A 19,689-nucleotide genomic window follows, 5' to 3' on the forward strand; every position below is an offset into this window, starting at 1 on the left:
CTTCTCAGTGGATCGCGTTTCCGATCCGGTGGTAGATTCTGCGAAGCACTGCTCTTGCTGGGGTTAGCAACATTCCCGGTTTGAGCCCCGTGAGCTCACCTACACGCCAAGGAGAAGCTGAAATAGCCTCTCAAGGCTAGCAGCATAGGTAGGAAAAAAAAAGAGAATTACGATGGCGTAACTCGGCGTTAAACGAAGATGGCTTTTCGAAACGTTTTTAGTGAGAAAGCAACAGAGATATAGATGTCTCACCGATTCGCCGAAACAAAGCTCACGAGAAGACCCCCTAAGATTACAATAATAAAGAAACGTAACCCAAATTCCGTTTCGTTTACTTCGGAATGCTGTAGGTTTTCTTGAGACACTATTCATGTGACGTCATCCAGTATAAAAACGTTAGTGATTATGTTTGTTACTCGTACGTTTTGTTCTGATATTTTAAGATAAAAAAAATTTTAACGAAAATTTACAAACAAACGTCTCCGATGTTTCTACGTGTATATGTTTGTTATCTGTCCGTGCATTACTCAATCATTCCTCCGAAACTTCGTACAGTTATTGTTGACACTACATGGAAAGTTTCTATTATCCATCTACATAATCGAGGCGGCGTACGAATAGTTTCTAGAAATCGATATTTTTTATACATTTAGCGATAGTCACAGCGGGGCGTGACCCGATTTCACTAGTAATATTATATTATATTTATATATGATTACAGCTTCGTCCGAACTCAAAAAAACAAATGCAAAAATGTTTGTTTGTTACACTTTTATTCCGAAATAATAAATAAATATCTAGCAAAGCTATCTAGCAAAGGTCTAGTGTTATATGGGCAAAAGGTTTTTTTTAAGGTAGGTACTGGACTCATGGTTCTCAGAGGGCTGGCCGATCCCTGGACAGGTATGCGGACCGTCGAGGCGGTATGCTCAATCTTCGGGGACTGGGTGAGTTGCGACCGTAGACGTCTCAATTTCTGGCTGGCGCAGATCATGACCGAGCACGCTTGCCCAGGGAAGTACATACACCGGATCGGAGCTGATCAGCAAAGCGCCAGGACAAACATGGAAGAAGTCATACTACTCCCAAGGGCAGCTAGCTACGTGCAATATGCCGTGCCATCCAATGCTCAGAATTTGTAACCATTAGCACAATTAAAATAAGTAAAAGCGCTAGTAAAAATTAACAGCTGATATTTTCATTGGTTTTCATTTTAAATGCAAGAAATAAAAGGCTTTTTATTTTATTTTATTTTATTTATTTATTATTTTCATTGGTAAGTGTGCGTCAATACTATCAGTTTTTTTTTTTATTGCCCTTATAGGCAGACGATCATACGGCCCACCTGATGGTGAGTAGTTACCGTCGCCCATGGACTTCAGCAATGCCAGGGGCAGAGCCAAGCCGCTGCCTGCCGCTAAAACTAGCATCACATTTTATTATAACTGGTGGTCCCGTAGTAGTCGAAATTAGACTATAATTAATTGAAATTATAAGTTTGAATATTTTAATATTATGGTTCTGTTGTTAAAGACTATTTTACTTCTATAATAACAGATTTCGCCAATACTACACTATAGACAAATAATATTCAAGATAAACAATATTAACCTATTCTCAATTTGACCACAGACTTAAAACAATAACAAACGTTTGACAATAAACAAAACGTATACATGTGTGTGTGTGTGTCAAATATATGGTAGTGTGTGTAATGTTTTTTTTTATTGATTTAAAGAATTATTAATGCATATAAATAAAATATTTGCATTCCGCACCCCGGTCACCGTCCTCGTCGAACCCGTCGCTTGCGACGAAGGGCTCGACGAGCGAACTAACCCATAGACACAGCCCACTGAGTTTCTCGCCGGATCTTCTCAGTGGGTCGCGTTTCCGATCCGGTTGCTAGGGTCAGTGTTAGCAACTCTCCGGTTGAGCCCTGCGAACTCACCTACAAACGTTAGGGTGAAGCTGAAATAGCCTCTCAAGGCTATCAGCATAGGTATGAAAAAAAAGGGGTACAAGTTTTTGCTTCACGTATTAATATAATATAGACAATATTATGAACGTACTAGAAGAGAGAGCCCGCGTTACATTGGTAAGAAAAAAACGTGGATTTAAACGTTACATTCCAGTCTCGTTATCTTAGCGAGATAACATGGTTCAGTTTCAGAAGCTTAAAAGTTTTACCAAAATTAACTGAGTCGTTTATACACGCCGCATATTACAAACAAACACAGACCATAAAAATATTGAAATCGTTGATTTCGTGGTAAATAAATCTAGACGGCGGTGGCCCAAACCACGTCATTACGGATCCTCCTGATCCATTAACGGTGCTTTTAGGTACCACAAGCACTGGTCACCGTCCTCGTCGAACCCGTCGCTTGCGAGGAAGGGCTCGACGAGCGAATTAATCCATAGACACAGCCCACTGAGTTTCTCGCCGGATCTTCTTAGTGGGTCGCGTTTCCGATCCGGTGGTAGATTCTGCGAAGCACTGCTCTTGCTAGGGTCAGTGTTAGCATCACTCCAGTTTGAGCCCCGTGAGCTCACCTACTAGTTAGGGTTACGCTGAAATAGCCTCTCAAGGCTATCAGCTTAGGTAGGAAAAAAATATGGAACAGTGTGCCGGGGGGAAGTCGTTGCCAGGGCAAACGCGACCGGTCGATCTAAAACGTACATCTGATTATTTATCGTGAGCAGGAGGCCCAGTTATGTAATCTGGTTGCTAAAAATACAATTTTATTAATCGATACATAGTTAGCACACGGGCTGAGTGTGGAAGCTACACATTTTTACGCATTTATAATAATTTGTAATACATTTTTTTTATAGTTCACTATTACATTTTCTTACAAAAGTGAAATGCTTTAATATAAAATTTAGAAAATTTTATAGGTAAATAGATGATAGTTGCCGCAATATTCAAATGTCGACGAATTACTTTTTAACGGTTGTGACTATGAAAACGGTAAATAATTATTTTAAACATAAATAACAAAATATGTGTAATTAAAAACTTAAACGGAAATAATATAATGATATTAATAGACGTGAGATTAAATCCTAAAAATAATTTTAATAATATCGACGAAATCGGAAAAAAATTAGATTAAATTCCTAAATTTACAACTATGATATCTAAACGCTTTTTCAATAAAAAAGTTTAGAATGTTTTTTTTATTATTATTGCTTAGATGGATGGACGAGCTCACAGCCCACCTGATGTTAAGTGGTTACTGGAGCCCATAGACATCTACAACGTAAATGCGCCACCCACCTCGAGATATAAGTTCTAAGGTCTCAGTATAGTTACAACGGCTACCTCACCCTTCGAACCGAAACGCATTACTGCTTCACGGCGGAAATAGGCGGAGTGGTGGTACCTACCCGTGCGGACTCCCAAGAGGTCCTACAACCAGTGATTACGCAATTTATAATTTTGCGGGTTTGATTTTTATTGCACGATGTTACTCCTTCACCGTGGAAGTCAATCGTGAACATTTGTTGAGTACGTATTTTGGTACGTAAAAATTGGTACCCGCCTGCGGGATTCGAACACTGGTGCATCGCTTCATACGAATGCACCGGACGTCTTATCCTTTAGGCCACGAACGACTTCAAAATTATCGTTTATCATTTTAATGAAAAGTTTAAATGTGAAAATTAATAAGTTCTACATAAAACGGTACCGACATTTATAAATTATTATCGAATACTAAAATTTATAAAAGTGAGCGAGCTTCAAACGATGAAATTAATCAAATTATCCAAATTAATTAAAAACCTACTTGAAGTGAATTCGTAGTAACACGACCAAGATTTGTTTCTTTCTCAGTTTTGATTGCTCGCTCTGTTGGCTTATCCAACGTTAATTACCGACATTCTTTTTTTTTTCTTTACGAGTGTCGTTTTGTAGTTCCGCAAAATTTTAATTAATTTCACGTTTTTCCTTTTCAATTTAACCTGAACCTAGGCTGTAAATTATATTTATACAGTCCGCTCTAAAACTAAACACAGTCTGCGGTCAATAGTGTAGTGTGCACAAAAGTTTTATATAAAAACTGACCATAAGCCATTGATTTACTTATTTAATATGACCGATCCTTCAAGCCGTTTAACTAAGTTTAGATTATATCTTGAGGAGTACGATTTTGAAATCAGCTATGTCCCAGGACGGCACAACGCAGCTGCAGATGCATTGAGCCGGATACCTATTACATCCAACAGTTTAAAGGAAATGCAACAGCATGTAGTATCGGTCATGACAAGAGCACAGGCTCGTAGGTTACGTATTGACTGTGACAATAATAACATGACTACGGAGGTATCCTCTACTCCAAGGCCTGATCAACCTAAAGTAGTGGAAATCCTCAAACGACCAATTGACAGCGTTGAATTGATTCTATTTTGTAATAAAAATACATTAAAACAGATAGAAAAATTCAAACATTTTACTAGTGATAATGGTAACTGCAAATTCGTGCCTGAAAAATCGGCAATTTTTATAATTTCTCAATCGTTGTCTACCGTAAGTGTGTTAACGAGAGAATTACAACGTTTTTGCAAGCAAATCAAAATAAACGAGCTCGTAATAATTAAAAGCAAGCGCTATGAACGACTTGTAAACAATTTTGTAAAGGAAATAAGCCATTTGAAAGATTTTCCCAAGTTACTTGTCATTAAAGATGTGACAAGTATTACTGACAAAGACACAAGGACTGTGATCCTAAATGACTTCCACCTGTTACCCACGAGTGGCCACGCGGGGGTAAACAGAATGTTAAATAATATTAGGAAGTATTATTATTGGCCAGGAATGACCAATGACGTATCAGAATACGTAAAGAAATGTAAAAGTTGTCAGATTCAAAAGCATTCCAATAGACATACAAAGGAGCCAATGGTTATCACATCCACGGCATCCACTGCTTTTGAGAGAGTTAGTTTAGATTTAATGGGGTCATTAGATTTAGATAATTTTAATTATAAGTATATTCTGACGTTACAATGTGATCTAACTAAATATGTTGAAGCTTATCCTTTAGAAAATAAGGATACAGTTTCAGTAGCGCGATCATTTGTAAATAATTTTATTCTGAGGTATGGTATCCCTACAGAAATAATAACAGACCAGGGAACAGAGTTTATGTCATCAGTATTTACTGAAATTTGCAATTTATTGCATATAAAAAAACTGCATTCAACAGCTTATCATCATGAGACTCTTGGAGGTTTGGAAAACACTCATAAGGTTCTAGGTGCTTATCTTAGGATTCAGTGTGATAATAATAAAACAGATTGGAGCAGTTGGCTTCCATTCTGGTGCTTTTCATTTAACACTACAATTCACTCTGAGACAAAATACACGCCATTTGAATTAGTATTTGGTAAACATTGTAATCTACCGTCTAACATAGAACAAAATTCATATGTTGATCCCTTATATAACCCTGATTCTTACCCTTTAGAACTAAAGTACAGACTTCAAAGAGCACAAGCTGAAGCAAGAAACAATTTGTTATTTAATAAAAAATTAAGAAAAATAAATTTTGACAAAACTATTAATTCAATAAAATATAAGAAAGGAGATTTAGTATTAATTAAAAATCAAGTAGGAGATAAGTTAGATAAGATTTATTTAGGACCATACGAAGTCATAGAAGATGTCTCACCAAATGTTAAAATCTTAAAGGATAATAAAGCATACATAATTCATAAAAATAATACAAAGAAGTTTGTAACTTAAAAGATTGTTTTATTGGATTTTTGTTAGTAAAGTATGAAAGTTAATAATATTTTGTGTAATTTAGTTTAAGTAAAAAAAAAAAGGAATTATGTAATAATATAATATTTTTTTTCAAAAGGGGGAGGTGTAGTGTGCAGCTCGCCTAACCTTATATTTGTAACTGCACACAGTAAAATATGACAGTATTACACGAATTGTCGACTTGAACAGTTCTCTTTTATTTCACCTACAACACTCCAATACAATAGTAATCCCATGAGGTGGGGTGTTCCAGACTATATAGGCGCGGACATTTAACAAAAAAATACTTTCTAATTAAAACATTTCAGGTCAAACATCCCATAAATTATTAGAGGCCTATATAACTTTAAAATACCGACCTAGATTAGCCAACCCGAGAATGAATATAATATATATTATCTTTTTTTCTTGTTATAGGATAATCTTTACTTTTGGCATCGCTGAACAACTTCACGGCTTATGTGGTGGGGTTACCCTTGACCATAGGCATCACAAGTTGAATACCAGTCCACTTGGAAACATAAATTCGAAATCTCAATTATATGGTAAAACTTCTTCACGGCAGGAATATGCAGAATGAGGGTAGATCCACCCGTGCGAGCTTACAGGGCGTCTTATCATCAGTAATTAGAGCCAAGTTTATTTAGGGTTGAGGAATTAAGGGTTTGCGTCTTACCAAATTTTACCAATCAACTACGTCGTATACTGCACAATATGTAATCATAGACGACATCGCTTGACCGGATGATCGCGAAATACTAAATTATTACCGGCAAATTAAAGACCAAAGAACTTGATTCCAAAGACCGTAACACTGGTCTATGCTTAGTGCGAGTTTCTTAACGTTCTCGATAGCGTAAAAGTTAACCCAATTTTGTATGCAGTTGGAACAGCGCCCCTAGCGGCAAACGTACGCAAACGATCCCATTCCATACAAATATGAGCTAACTTTAACGCTATCGAGAACGTTACAAACTCGCACTAAGCACACTGGATCGCAGCATTTGGAAATTTCGCTTAATGCAGCATCCCGAAAACCGGAGGATCAAATATTAAACATTATGGAAAACGAACATTTCAAGTTGAATACAAAATTGTTGTAATAAAATCCTGCTGCTATTTACTGAATTCGTTCGGAATACTATCGACGGGTTCATAATGGTATCGAAAAATGTTTTGCGTGTTGAGTGTTACATATGTTATCTAATCAAATCGTACCTATACCGTGCCAGATATCGTTATTGCTTGTCGTGATATATCATTGTGAGCTATGGCCGAACAAGGTTCGTTTTGTATATGGCCAAAATCGAAACTAACAGTTATGGAAAAGTTTCATTCGAATTTTTTACCAAAAAATTACGCGACAATCTAAGAGTATATTAAAAACTCCAATTTTTTTATGTGTTCATCACACCACTCCAAAAGAAATCAAAGTGGGTAGTATTAGAGAAGGAACTCTAATGTCTCTAATCTTTATGTATAAAAAGTTAATAAATAGGTTGAATATTATTTATACAACAACAACTACAACAACAATTCTCTAGCGATGTGTAATTTTTCTTTGACTTGTAAAACTGAATTCTTATAAGTAGCTTACAAAGGCAAAATATAGTTCTTGTCAGGCTATATATTTCATTTCGCACAAAATTACCTGCAGACTACAGACTTTAATAAGTACGTACTGACTTTGCCTTGTTATAGAGCATTTTTCACTGGTGGTAGGACCTCTTGGGAGTCCGCACGGGTAGGTACCACCACCCCGCCTATTTCCGCCGTGAAGCAGTAATGCGTTTCGGTTCGAAGGGTGGGGTAGCCGTTGTAACTATACTGAGATCTTAGAACTTATATCTCGAGGTGGGTGGCGCATTTACATTGCAGATGTCTATGGGCTCCAGTAACTACTTAACACCAGGTGGGCTGTGAGCAATAAAAAAAAAATAAAAAATAAAACTATTTATTGACATTGAACGGATGGCCGTTGGGGCCAAAAAGTTCTTGAGTGGCGACCGCGTACTGGAAGACGTAGCGTCGGTAGGCCTTCCACGAGATGGGCCGACGATCTATTGAGGTTCGCGGGGATCCGCTGGATGCAGGCAACGCAGGACCGGTCTTTGTAGCGAGGCTTGGGGGAGGCCTATGTCCAGCAGTGGACGTCCATGGGCTGATAATAAGAAGAAAAATATTGACACTGACCGTAGGTCTAGTCCGTAAGTTCAAAGTCACTCAGCGTGCAATAGAAAGGGGTATGCTCGGAGTTTCTTTGATAGGTCGAGTCAGAAATGAGGAAATCCGTCGAAAAAATCAAAGTAACCGACATAGCCCTAAAGATTAGCAAGCTGAAGTGGCAATGGGCCGGACATACGTATCGCAGAACCGATGGCCGAAAGAGCAGACGCGTTCTGAACTGAAGACCGCGTACCGTAGCGCGTTGGGCGTCCACTGCTCGGTGGACCGATGAGTTGTGGAATATGCTGGAGAAGATTGGATGCGGAAGGCGGAGGACCATTCATTGTGGCGGACTATAGGAGAGGACTATGGGACTTTATTTGTTCTTGTAAAATGTTTCACGGTAATTCTTTTTCTTTTTTTACAGTTTCAAATTCTGAACGGTTGCTATTAAAGTGCCGCTTAAATCACTGTATCGCAGTTTCAAAAATATCCACATTTAGATGTTTTGAAAACATTAATATCGCTTTGTAAGAGTTGGTGTATAGTTTACTAATTGCGGACAATGATGGCGGTTATACCGAAGACCGCTAGAAGGAGGTTAGCTGAAACTTAATTTTAAATGGCAACCGACTGGTTCAGTGCCAGCGGGGTGTTTCGGTGTACCAGGAGCACTGCTTAGGCAAACTCCTAAGTCGGGCGTCTTTTGGGGTGTCCGGGAGTCTCGTTACGATGTTGACCGCGACCACACCAATTACTCCTCCTGTTTTCGCCATGGGTATCTCGTACTTGAATATGATCACTTTCCAGGTTGAACACTGTTTTCAATTTGTCTGTTCCGAATGCTATAAGATACCACGAGAGCTCATTGTTATGTAAGAACAGGTTATCTCATCAGCGATTATGGTAAAAGTAATTAGCTTGTTCACTAGGGACAAAAACCGTATCCAGTCTGTATGAAAACATGCAGCTTTTTTATATTTTACTAGCGTCCCACTCCGGCTCCGCTCGGGTCTTTAACAAAAACTTCAATGATATTTGACGTTGTTTTATTTTTTTAAATAAAAGAACACTTATTGCGGTATAAATATAATAGTTAGACATATGCTGTCACGACACTTTTTGTAAACAATAATGTGTTGTACAAAGTCGTAGTACATTATTTTATTCTATCATCAATAGTTTTCACAGGGCACGCGATGTGAAGAATATTTTAGCTAATTTTTTTACACCTTGGGTTACATTATTGAGTTTAAGTAAAGATCCCTATTTTTTTTCAAAAAAGATTATAGCCTATGTCACTCGGGAATAGTGTAGCTTCCAAACAGTGAAATAATTTTTCAAATCGGTTCAGTAGTTTCGGAGCCTATTCAATACAAACAAACAAACAAATCTTTCCTCTTTATAATATTAGTATAGATTTGTGGTTAAATTTTTCGTGTTTAATTTCTGATACGATGCCACACATTTCCCATATAAGGTTCGGAAGGCGCGTCAGGTATGACTTTGATGGATGTCCGTAAATTCAATTTTCACAAAAAACCCGTCACTTGCCTCCGATGAACAAAGCGCTGTTGGCGAATCAATAAATATCAGATATTCTTGGTATTTGCACCTGTTCAACCTGTAGGCATTCTTACACGGCAGTGGCATACCGTCACGTACATAGGCGTAATCATTGAATTCCTTCGCTTTTTATGAAAAGTTCTTTCCAAAGCTATGATTGACAACATTTTTACGGAGGAGTATTGCGACTTGAGATTCTAAGTGCTCACTGACGAAGTTAATTCAGTGAATATCTTTATAAATAGAATATTTTATACATTTTGACGAACCGTCTCATAACAATATTATGTATTATATTTTTAATACACTATAATACTGTGGCTGAAATAACAGCCCACCTGGTGGCTTTTTTTTATTTTTACTGCTTAGGTTGACGAGCTCGCAGCCCACCTGGTGTTAAGTGGTTACCGGAATCCATAGAAATCTACAACGTAAATGCTACCCCACCCACCTTAGGATATGAGTTCTAACGTCTCAGTATAGTTACAACAGCTGCCCCACCCTTTAAACCCAAACGCATTACTACTTCACGGCAGAAATAGGCAGAGTGGTGGTACCTACCCGTGCGGACTCACAAGACGTCCTACTACCAGTAATTATGCAAATCATATTGTTTTTATATATGGTTTGATTTTAATTACCGAATGTTATTCCTTCACCATGGAATTTTATTGTATTGTATTAGAAAATTGGTACGCACTCGCCTGCGGAGGCCACGACTTTTAAAGGTAAGGTAAAGTTGAGGTTTTACTGGAGTTCATAGACAAACATGACGCGAATTCCGCTACTCACCTTGAGACATGAGGTCGAATTACAACATTTCATACCCAAATAGGGCAGATGCTGTCGATGCTCTTACCTTTTCATGCAGCAAATTTATGTTTTAACATTTAATTCAAATTACACGCTCCTCAAACGATGAAGTCGTTTTTTGAAAAGATGACAGGTACGTATTTGCTTCGGAAACATCACATCGGTCTGTCTATACGAGTAACTACACAGGGCTTCTTATTATTACGTCACGTCGTCTTCTGTTAGAAGATACGAGAATTTTTTTGAGGGGCAGACAAGCTCACAGCTCATTTAGTCCCTAAACGGATATAAAAAAGTGTATGCCTTCCGCCATCTAGTTGTAGTATCAATTGTTGTATTGCAATGACCCACCCTACCCTTCAAACCGGAACGCAGCAGTGATGAAAGTGGCACAAACGGTATTTAGCCACCACCATGTTTTCGCTCGAATGACCGTACAACATTCAACGCTTATCTGTTTTCATTTCAATGCGTAAACTTAACACACGTCATAAATTCAACCTTTATTTTATTTATAGAAACCAATGTTATTTCGTGAAATATTTCGCATTCCGAAGAAACACAGTCGGTTATAGAATTGATTTATGGATGCCGGCTTTTATTTTAGTGGTATTTTTTTAAAGGGATTTTATGACCTGGTAACTAAGACCTTTAGGTCAACTCTTAATTCTTAGTTCTTTAATGAAAACTTTTTAAATATGAATAATGACATTATGAAATGAAGTTGATTAATATGAAACATGGCATGAAATGAAATGAAAACGAAATGAAATGAGATGAGATGATATGGGATGAAATATAATCTCAGTAAAATGGTGGTCATTTACTGACATTTTTTCAGTGGACTTTTCGGAGGATCCCGAGAAGTTACGTTCAGCGGGTTCGTTTCATTTTCTCACATTTGCGCACTTTCACAGATATTAAACAGTTAATAAACCACCGTTATTACACATTTAAACCTGAAGAAACACTAAATAGACAAAATAAAATAAAACACACAACTTCACTCTTCGCGTTCCCGCCATCAAATTCGATACAGATATATTCAATGGTTAATAAAATTCGCATTTCAATGGGGCAACGGGCGTGGTATTTTTATCAGTTCGAATGCAATCAGGCACGTCGCCGGAAACCGTCGCTCATGCATACTTGATGACCCTTGGTTGTGGCTCCCCCAGTCCCTCCATTCCACAGTATTAAAGCCGTTCACGAAAGTACTAAACTATTTTAGATTGTATTGAAATACTAGCTGACCCGGCAGACTTCGTAGTGCCTCAATCGATAAATAAAAGACAAAAGGAATCCGTCCGATGGAGGACACATCAAAGGACAAACAAAATTATTATTTTTATTTAATTCCGAGAATTTTCATATATAGATACCTTTTAAACCTTCTCTGGACTTCCACAAATAATTAAAGACCAAAATTAGCTAAATCGGTCCAGCCGTTCTCGAGTTTTAGCGAGACTAACGAACAGCAATTCATTTTTATATATATATAAATGATTCGACGTCAACGATCTAAATGTCTGAAAAAATAAGTTGAATTATTTAAGAAAAATTAAATTCTTGCATAGTTCCGTGAATCCCGATACAGTATGTTCCAACAATTTCATTTTTCTATTAACTATATATACACCTACAATTTCCAATTTGTTTGAAAGCCAATTTAAGTTACTAAGAACTGGTATTGGATAAGTTTTCAACTGTATTGTGATGTTTGATTCAGCGAAGTGAAGCCAGTAAGTACGTGTTGCGAATTTTCTGAAGCATTTGTAGTTCTTCTCTTCCAACAACTTTAGTAATGACCCATTTAACAACGAAGAAGTTGCGAATTTCCTCATTTCCTGGCGATGGATAGCTATCCAGGTAGTCAGGTACATTATTAATGAATGTGAATGTGGTCACAACGCGTCGGCTGACTATTACCAGCCAGTTTTCAAGAAAGAGCAAGAAGTCACAACTCAGCTGATAATTTGTGAGTTGAGTGTTTACCGTGGGGTTCGGGATAAAAAACTTCCACCGAAGTACAAAGTAATGCTCTATTTAACACTTAAAGCACTTACAGAGCACTTTACAATTCGTAATTAGCTTCTTCTGCTTCGCTTCAGGTGATCCGTTTGCTGTTTCGCTTCGGGTAGACCTCTTACTAATTGCTTTCGTGTCACCTCTGCAACGCTTTTATAGTCGATACATCTCTACAATTATCGAGAACATTCCGGGCAAGTCCAGTTGTTTTATGTGTTTTCGCTATTTTACAATAGATGGCACTGCACTCCTCGAGCGTTCTCGATATTACTAGTTCTTTTGATTTTCGTTTCTGCTATCCGACGACAGATAGCGTTACGCTGAAGTCACTGTCTGCCATTAAGGACATTCCTCTAAACCTCGCTTGACAAAGGGCACAACCTATAGCTCAGAAAACACCCACGAAAAGAGTTTATTCGCATCGATAAGCGGCACAAGTGATACCAGGAAACGCACTATAAATGAACACAATGAATCCATTCCAGGTAGTCGTAATAAAATCAACTCTGATGCCGAGAGAAATGGGATCACCTCAAGCAATTCTCAGAAGTCTCCCACAAATCACAGTGTACAAAAAACACCAAGAGAACGGAACTCCATCCGGAATCATGAATTTGTTATTTATTATAATTTAGGATCATGTTTGTTATTCTTAACCCATATAGGATATTGTAATTTACCCAGTCTATAATTCACTACACTACGGATTTTTTTGATCATGAATTTTTATTTTTGTTGCAAAGGTTCGTTCCTGTAATTTTTCAACGCGTTGAGATGTTTTTCTAGAAAGCCACTCATTTGCACATCACTTTGTAAGCATTCTTTGAGTACGATTTATGAATATTATGTAATCTTCTTCTTCGTCGCTTCTTCATTACTGAGCCGTGACCACCTTGGTCTAGTTTCTGCACCAGCTTCCTCCAACGTTGCCTCCATTCGGCCTGCTTAAGCTGGTTGGGACGCTGGTGTTTGTGGCCTCCCTGACAATGTCCGTCCACCTGGTTGGCGATCTTCCTCGACTTCTCTTTCCTTTCACGTGACCTACAACTATTAGTTTTTCCAAGTTGTCAGGATTTCGTCGGGCCGCGTGTCCGAAGTACTTGAGGAGACGCTGCATACAGATTGTAGATAGACGGGTCTTGACGTTTAATATTTAATTAAGTAATATGTAATAGGTATTTCCTATGAAGTTGCCGTTTCGAAATACAAGCTCATTGAAACGTAAATTATATACACAAATTCAATCTGGCAATAAGTCTTGAATTCAAATAAACATTATTTAAAAAAATATTAAATTCTATTTTTAAATACAGTCATTTGTTTATTGATTAGTGTTTCGTTTTTACTACATTTGTATAATTTCATCAATATGGATACGATAAAAATAGGAGTAAGTAATTATGGAATAAGAGTTCCTTCGCGGAAGCAATGCCTGACAAACGGCTCACTACATTAATAACGTGTACGGAATGAACACTATAAACGAACGCACGACTCGTTATTGGTTTGAACGCTTCCGACATGGAAAATTTTATCTACAAAATGAACTCCGTGGTCGCCCGAAAACTAAAGTCAACAACGATGAATTAAAGGCAATAGTGGAAGCTGACGATGCTCAATCTACAGTTGTTTTAGCAGCAGTTTTCAACGTTAACATGAAAACAATATTGGTTAGATTGGCAAGGTAAGAAAACTTAATTCGGTGTCCGCACGAACTGAACGATCGCTGGCGCGACCAACGCATTGCTTCTGACGTTGCTTAACAGACACAGAAGGATTTTGAACCGCATTTTCACTTATACTTTACTTTTTATTACTTTTTATAAACGTAAGCGGATATCAAGTTGGTTAAACCCTGGTTCAGTAACTAGGCAATGTCCCAAACGAAAACATACTCCTAAACAAGCTATGGTCATTGTTTGGTGGTCGGTATTGATAGTCTATTCATCATAGATTCTTACCAAATGGCACGAAGCGCGCAAATCTCCGGTCAGTCCTGATTAATCGCCAGTGCCCGCTACTCCTACATGACAAAGTTCGATCTCATAGTCATAAAAGACGGTCTCTATGCTACGCTTTTTTCTTTATTTATTTTTTTGATTTCTACTTTTTCCAAAATTTGGGTAACTTTCTGTCAGGAAAAAAAAAGAAACACTCGAGATGCAGTACAAAATGCCTTTGAAGAGTTTGTTGGCCTCTGTAGACCTACCTAACTTATTCAAGAAGGGCTTCAAAGAATTAACACTGGGCTGGCAGAGATGCATCGATACCATGGGTGCATATGTTAATTGACAGAAATAAAAAATGTTTATGAAAACATGACATTAACATTCTATATACTAAACAGTAATTTCGTAGGTAAAGACATCAGAATTTAATTTCGCTACAATTGTATTTCGAAATCATCCGCTATCATTGTGGTTAATATGGTTTTAATAAATTTTAATTAACTCATTTTTAGGTTAAAATTAAAACGTTAATATTCCCTAGATATTAGCGGTTAGACAAGCCCACTCGAACACCGCCTACCTCAAATTAGTCTTTATGTGAAATTGGAGTAAATTAATGTAAGGTTCTTCATAACGTTTTAAATGGGAAGTATTATCAATTATTATTCGTTTTAAACAAGACTAGTAATCACTCTGTAGTCGAAATTCCACTATAATTAATTGAAATTATAAGTTTGAACATTATTATGGTTCTATTGTCAAAGACTTATTATACTTCTATAATCACAGATTTACACTATAGACAAATAATATTAAAAACAAACAATATTAATCTATTCCCAATTTGACGGACGAACTTTCAACAATAACAAAAGTTTGACAATAAACACAGTATATTTTGTTTATATGTATGTTTTCTTTATTGATTTAATGATTTTTTTATGCATAATTAAAAAAAAATATTACATTCTGCACTCTTTCTCTATATTCCCTATAAGTGTGGGAAATTTCATACAGCCCGTACGCGCAATTTTCGTAAAAAGGGGTACAAAGTTTTTGCAAATCCTTGCATGACTACTTTCTCTGACACGTGTTTCAGTTGTTTAATATCAGAGTTCGTCAAGTCTATGCGTAAAGAGGTTAAAAATCGTTGTACACAAACTACTGTTACATACTCGTACAGTTGAGGTAAGTCAGAACTCAGAATAATTGCTGATTGTCTAATACGTTTAAATTAAAAAATACAATTATACCTTACGGTGTTGAAGTTTTCTTATAGAAAATACTTAAGGAAAATTCGTATTACTATTTTATAAAACCTGTTTCTTTTTCTTTCAATAAGCCGACCGTTTTTAGTGCTTCTATTCGTTTGGCACATGATCTTCAATTACCTGAACGCGTGGATTTCTTCAAAAATACGCAAGATATCAACAATAATGAGGATTTTATTTTTATATTAAGTATACATATATTATCTACAATTATTCCTCCGGTTTATTAATTTCATCATTTAGTCCAATCTTAAATTATGTTCTGGAAAGACATTCATGTATTTTAGTGACGTTGGAAACCCTAGCGACAATCATGGTCAATCCATACTAATATAATAAATTTGAAGATGTCTTTGTACGTCCTTCTTTCACGTCGAAACAAAGCAGCGGATTGACATGATTTATTTTTAATTATTTTTAAGAATGAGATAGGCTACTTTTTATACAAAAAAAAAACATCTAAATCCCAAGGGAAACTACACTGTAACTTTTCCTCGACCATACGGGCCAAGCCGCGGATAACAACTAGTTTAATATAATCTTTATTTATGCCATGTAAGTCTTAGTCAAGATACGTGGATACTCATTTCTTATTAATTCATTCATTCAACACTAGTCAAGTCCTTATGATTCACGTTAAGGAATGCGATCTGTTCTGAATAATAACTAATGTAAATAGATTATACAAATATAATGCTTAATTGTTGATCATTTACGACATACAGCCAACGCCACATTTCAATTAAAAACGAAACAAATTGAGAAAATCTATTAAACTGATAGAGCTAAGATTCTCATCAAGAACGAGAATATTGGGGTAGGTAATATACTTAATATTATTCAAAACGTCTAAATCCTACTAACTATAATTACTCTGTTACTAATACTACTACTAATAATAATTACTTTTTTTTAAGTTTGAGAGATTAATGGTAGCCCGGAGGCCTTTCCAGTTTTACCAGGGCAGATGGGCGAGCAAGGGCTCAGCCTGGAGGGGTGTGATTTGCTTACAGCTACCCGAGCGCCTCTAAAGGAGACCTAACAACTCAAGAGTAGCTGCTTAGCGAATGAATCTACTACCGGACCGGAATTGCGACCCGCTGAGAAGATCCGGCGAGAAACTCAGCGGGCTGATGTTTAGGTTAGGTTGCATATCGAACTCTACCGAGTTCGACGAGTACGGTTACCGCTAACTAACTAATAATTACTCGGTTGTATCTCCAAGTCAAACCCTCGTTTCCGTAGGCAAAGGTCGAGTGTGTCTTTAAGCACCGCGACGGGTTAAACAACTTTTTTTTTATTACGCCATTATATTCAGACGTCAGACCGGCGCCAGGAGTAGCGTAAACAAAGAAAAAAAAAACCATTCTGTTGTTATTTCGACATTGGCGTGTAGATCAAAGATTACGAATTCGCGCATGGTTTGGCGTGAATTTTTGATAGGACCTCTTGTGAGTCCGCGCGGGTAGTTACCACCACCCCGCCTATTTCTGCCGTGAAGCAGTAATGCGTTTCGGTTTGAAGGGTAGGGCAGCCGTTGTAACTATACTTGAGACCTTAGAACTTATATCTCAAGGTGGGTGGCGCATTTACGTCGTAGATGTCTATGGGCTCCAGTAACCACTTAACACCAAGTGGGCTGTGAACTCGTCCACACATACAAGCAATACAAAAAAAAGTCCGGCATGGATCTATTGAAGTATTACGTATCGAGGGGTGAAAGGCGATTTTGTTTAAGCGACGTTTCCCTTATACGCTACATTTATCTTTAAAATTCATGATGAGTTTTATTTAGTAACTGTGTAATGAAAGGTGCGTTTTATTTGGTATCAGCATCAACAGTTTCATGTTTTTAATTGAACTTCAATTAAATTTACTCCATTCAATTAGCTGAAGGTTTTGTTCTGATATTTTTTCCAAATATCAAACTTTTAACTTTTTTTTATTGCTTAGGTGGATTGATGAGCTCACGGCCCACCTGGTGTTAAGTAGTTACCGGGGCCCATAGACATCTGCAGCGTAAATGCCGCCACCTACCTTGAGATTTGATTTCTTAGGTCTCAGTTTTTACAGTACAACGGCTGCCCCACACTTCAGACCGAAAAGCATGACTGCTTCACGCAGAAATAGTTGGTGGTACCTACCCGTGCGGACTCACAAGACGCCCTACCATCAGTAAAGCTCCCATGTACAGTTGTAAAAATGTCGCTTAAACCAAATAGCCTAACACCTTAAATAAATAAATAAATAAACACCTGACGATACGTATTTCAGTTCAAGGCACAGAGCGACAATATTGATTGGTCGATTGAGTGCCTACGTTTTATTGTCAACACTAAAATCGATCGCTTCCAAAGAGCCATCATATGAATAAAAACAATCTAAAGATTTTAATTGCGGTGCACATTTCCATAAGGGAAAAATTATATACTTAAAATACTTTAAAAAAAATGCATGTAAAACATAAATAAATAAACATAATCTAATTTATATGCAACAGTGCTTACTATGTTTGGTTAAAGCAAATGACGTTCGTAAATTCCATAGCAGACTTCGCAACAAATAATTTATAGGTCCATTGTTATCTACATATTGGTATTGAGTAGCTTGGTACACAACTTTAATCGATGTGATTTTAGGTTTTATATTAAAACTAATATTATAAAGAGGAAAGATTTGTTTGTTTGTTTGTATTTTTTTTCCTACCTATGCTGATAGCTTTGAGAGGCTATATCAGCGTCGCCTTAACTAGTAGGTGAGCTCACGGGGCTCAAACCTGATGACGTTGTTAACACGAAACCTAGCAAGAGTCGTGCTTCGCAGAATCTACCACCGGATCGGAAACGCGACACACTGAGAAGATCCGGCGAGAAACTCAGTGGGCTGTGTCTGAGGGATGTTTGTATTAAATAGGCTCCGAAGCTACTGAACTGATTTAAAAAATTCTTTCACTGTTGGAAAGCTACGCTATCCCCGGGTTACATAGGCTATATTTAAAAAAAAAATAGGGATCCTTACCGAAACTCCAATAATGTAACCCAATATGTAAAAAAAATTGCTAAAATTCTTTACATCGCGTCGTTATTTCCCAAGCGAAGCCGGGGCGAACCGCTAGTAGATTATAAAAGGCCTGAAATACAGCATACAGTTTCTTCTTCTCAGTCAGACATTCCTGTCAGAGCGGTCGTGGTTGCGCTGACGCTGTATGTGCAGTAGCACCCGTTAGGACGCCCGTGCTCCTGAGGACCGCCCTCCAGGCAATGCGCTTCTAGGTCTGGCGGTTCGAAGCGTTTCGAGTACTTTCGACCATAGTGAACTCAGTTACCTTCTTTATTAGGTCAGTCCAGCGAGTTGGTGAGCGACCGCGTGATCTCCTGCCTTCCACCCGGCCTTGGACTACCAGTCTCTCAATCGGACACTCTTTTCTGAAGACCAAGGAACTTTACAAACCTCAGTTGTACAGTTGACGAAAGTTGGTCTTTGATGCAGAGTTCCTTGAGGATGGATGTATTGGTGCGGAATGCCATCCACGGGATCTTTAGTGAGGCGTCTCCAGCACCACATCTCCAGTGCATCGATTTTACGGCGATCTTGAAATCTTAGAGACCAGGTTTCGGCTCCATAGAGAAAAATTGGAAACACAAGATATTTCATCAATCTGACCTAAGTCTTCTTGGTAATCCTCATATCCTTCCAAATCTTTCCCAGCCGTTCCACTGCTGACCTGGTGATGGCGCATCGTCGTCTGATCTCTTCACCACATCCTCCAGTGCTTGAGATAGCAGAGGTATATGAAGGTCTGTACAACTTCGCAATTAGCTATGTTTTGTACATTGGTTCCATTTTGTTCAGCCCGGTCTACTATCATCATCTTCGTCTTGTCCCGGTTAATAGCAAGTCCCAATTTAAGGTTGGTAGTTTCCAGACGAGTCAGTAGAATTTCCATGTCTTCTCTAGTCTGTGCGAGAAGGATAGTATCATCAGTGTATCTCATGTTGTTTATCACTCGTCCCCAAACTGATATACCTTTATCCCATTCTTCCAAGACAATGCGCATAATGTACGTATGTGTATAGTTTAATAAACATTAAATTAATTAATTAATTCAAGTTTTGAAAATATT

General features: G+C 37.6%; 1 protein-coding gene and 1 long non-coding RNA gene across 6 annotated transcripts in view; one reads left to right on the forward strand and one right to left on the reverse strand.

The window, feature by feature from the left end:
* LOC101742650 (beta-arrestin-1-like) overlaps positions 1-19,689 on the reverse strand; it is a 92,158-nt gene that overhangs the window by 67,547 nt on the left and 4,922 nt on the right.
* LOC105842210 (uncharacterized) lies at positions 11,074-13,636 on the forward strand. Its single transcript, XR_001139940.2, has 2 exons — positions 11,074-11,198; positions 12,832-13,636. It is a non-coding gene; the product is annotated as an uncharacterized LOC105842210 (long non-coding RNA).

The sequence above is a fragment of the Bombyx mori genome, chromosome 5 (assembly GCF_030269925.1).
Source record: "Bombyx mori chromosome 5, ASM3026992v2".
Lineage (NCBI taxonomy): Eukaryota > Metazoa > Arthropoda > Insecta > Lepidoptera > Bombycidae > Bombyx > Bombyx mori.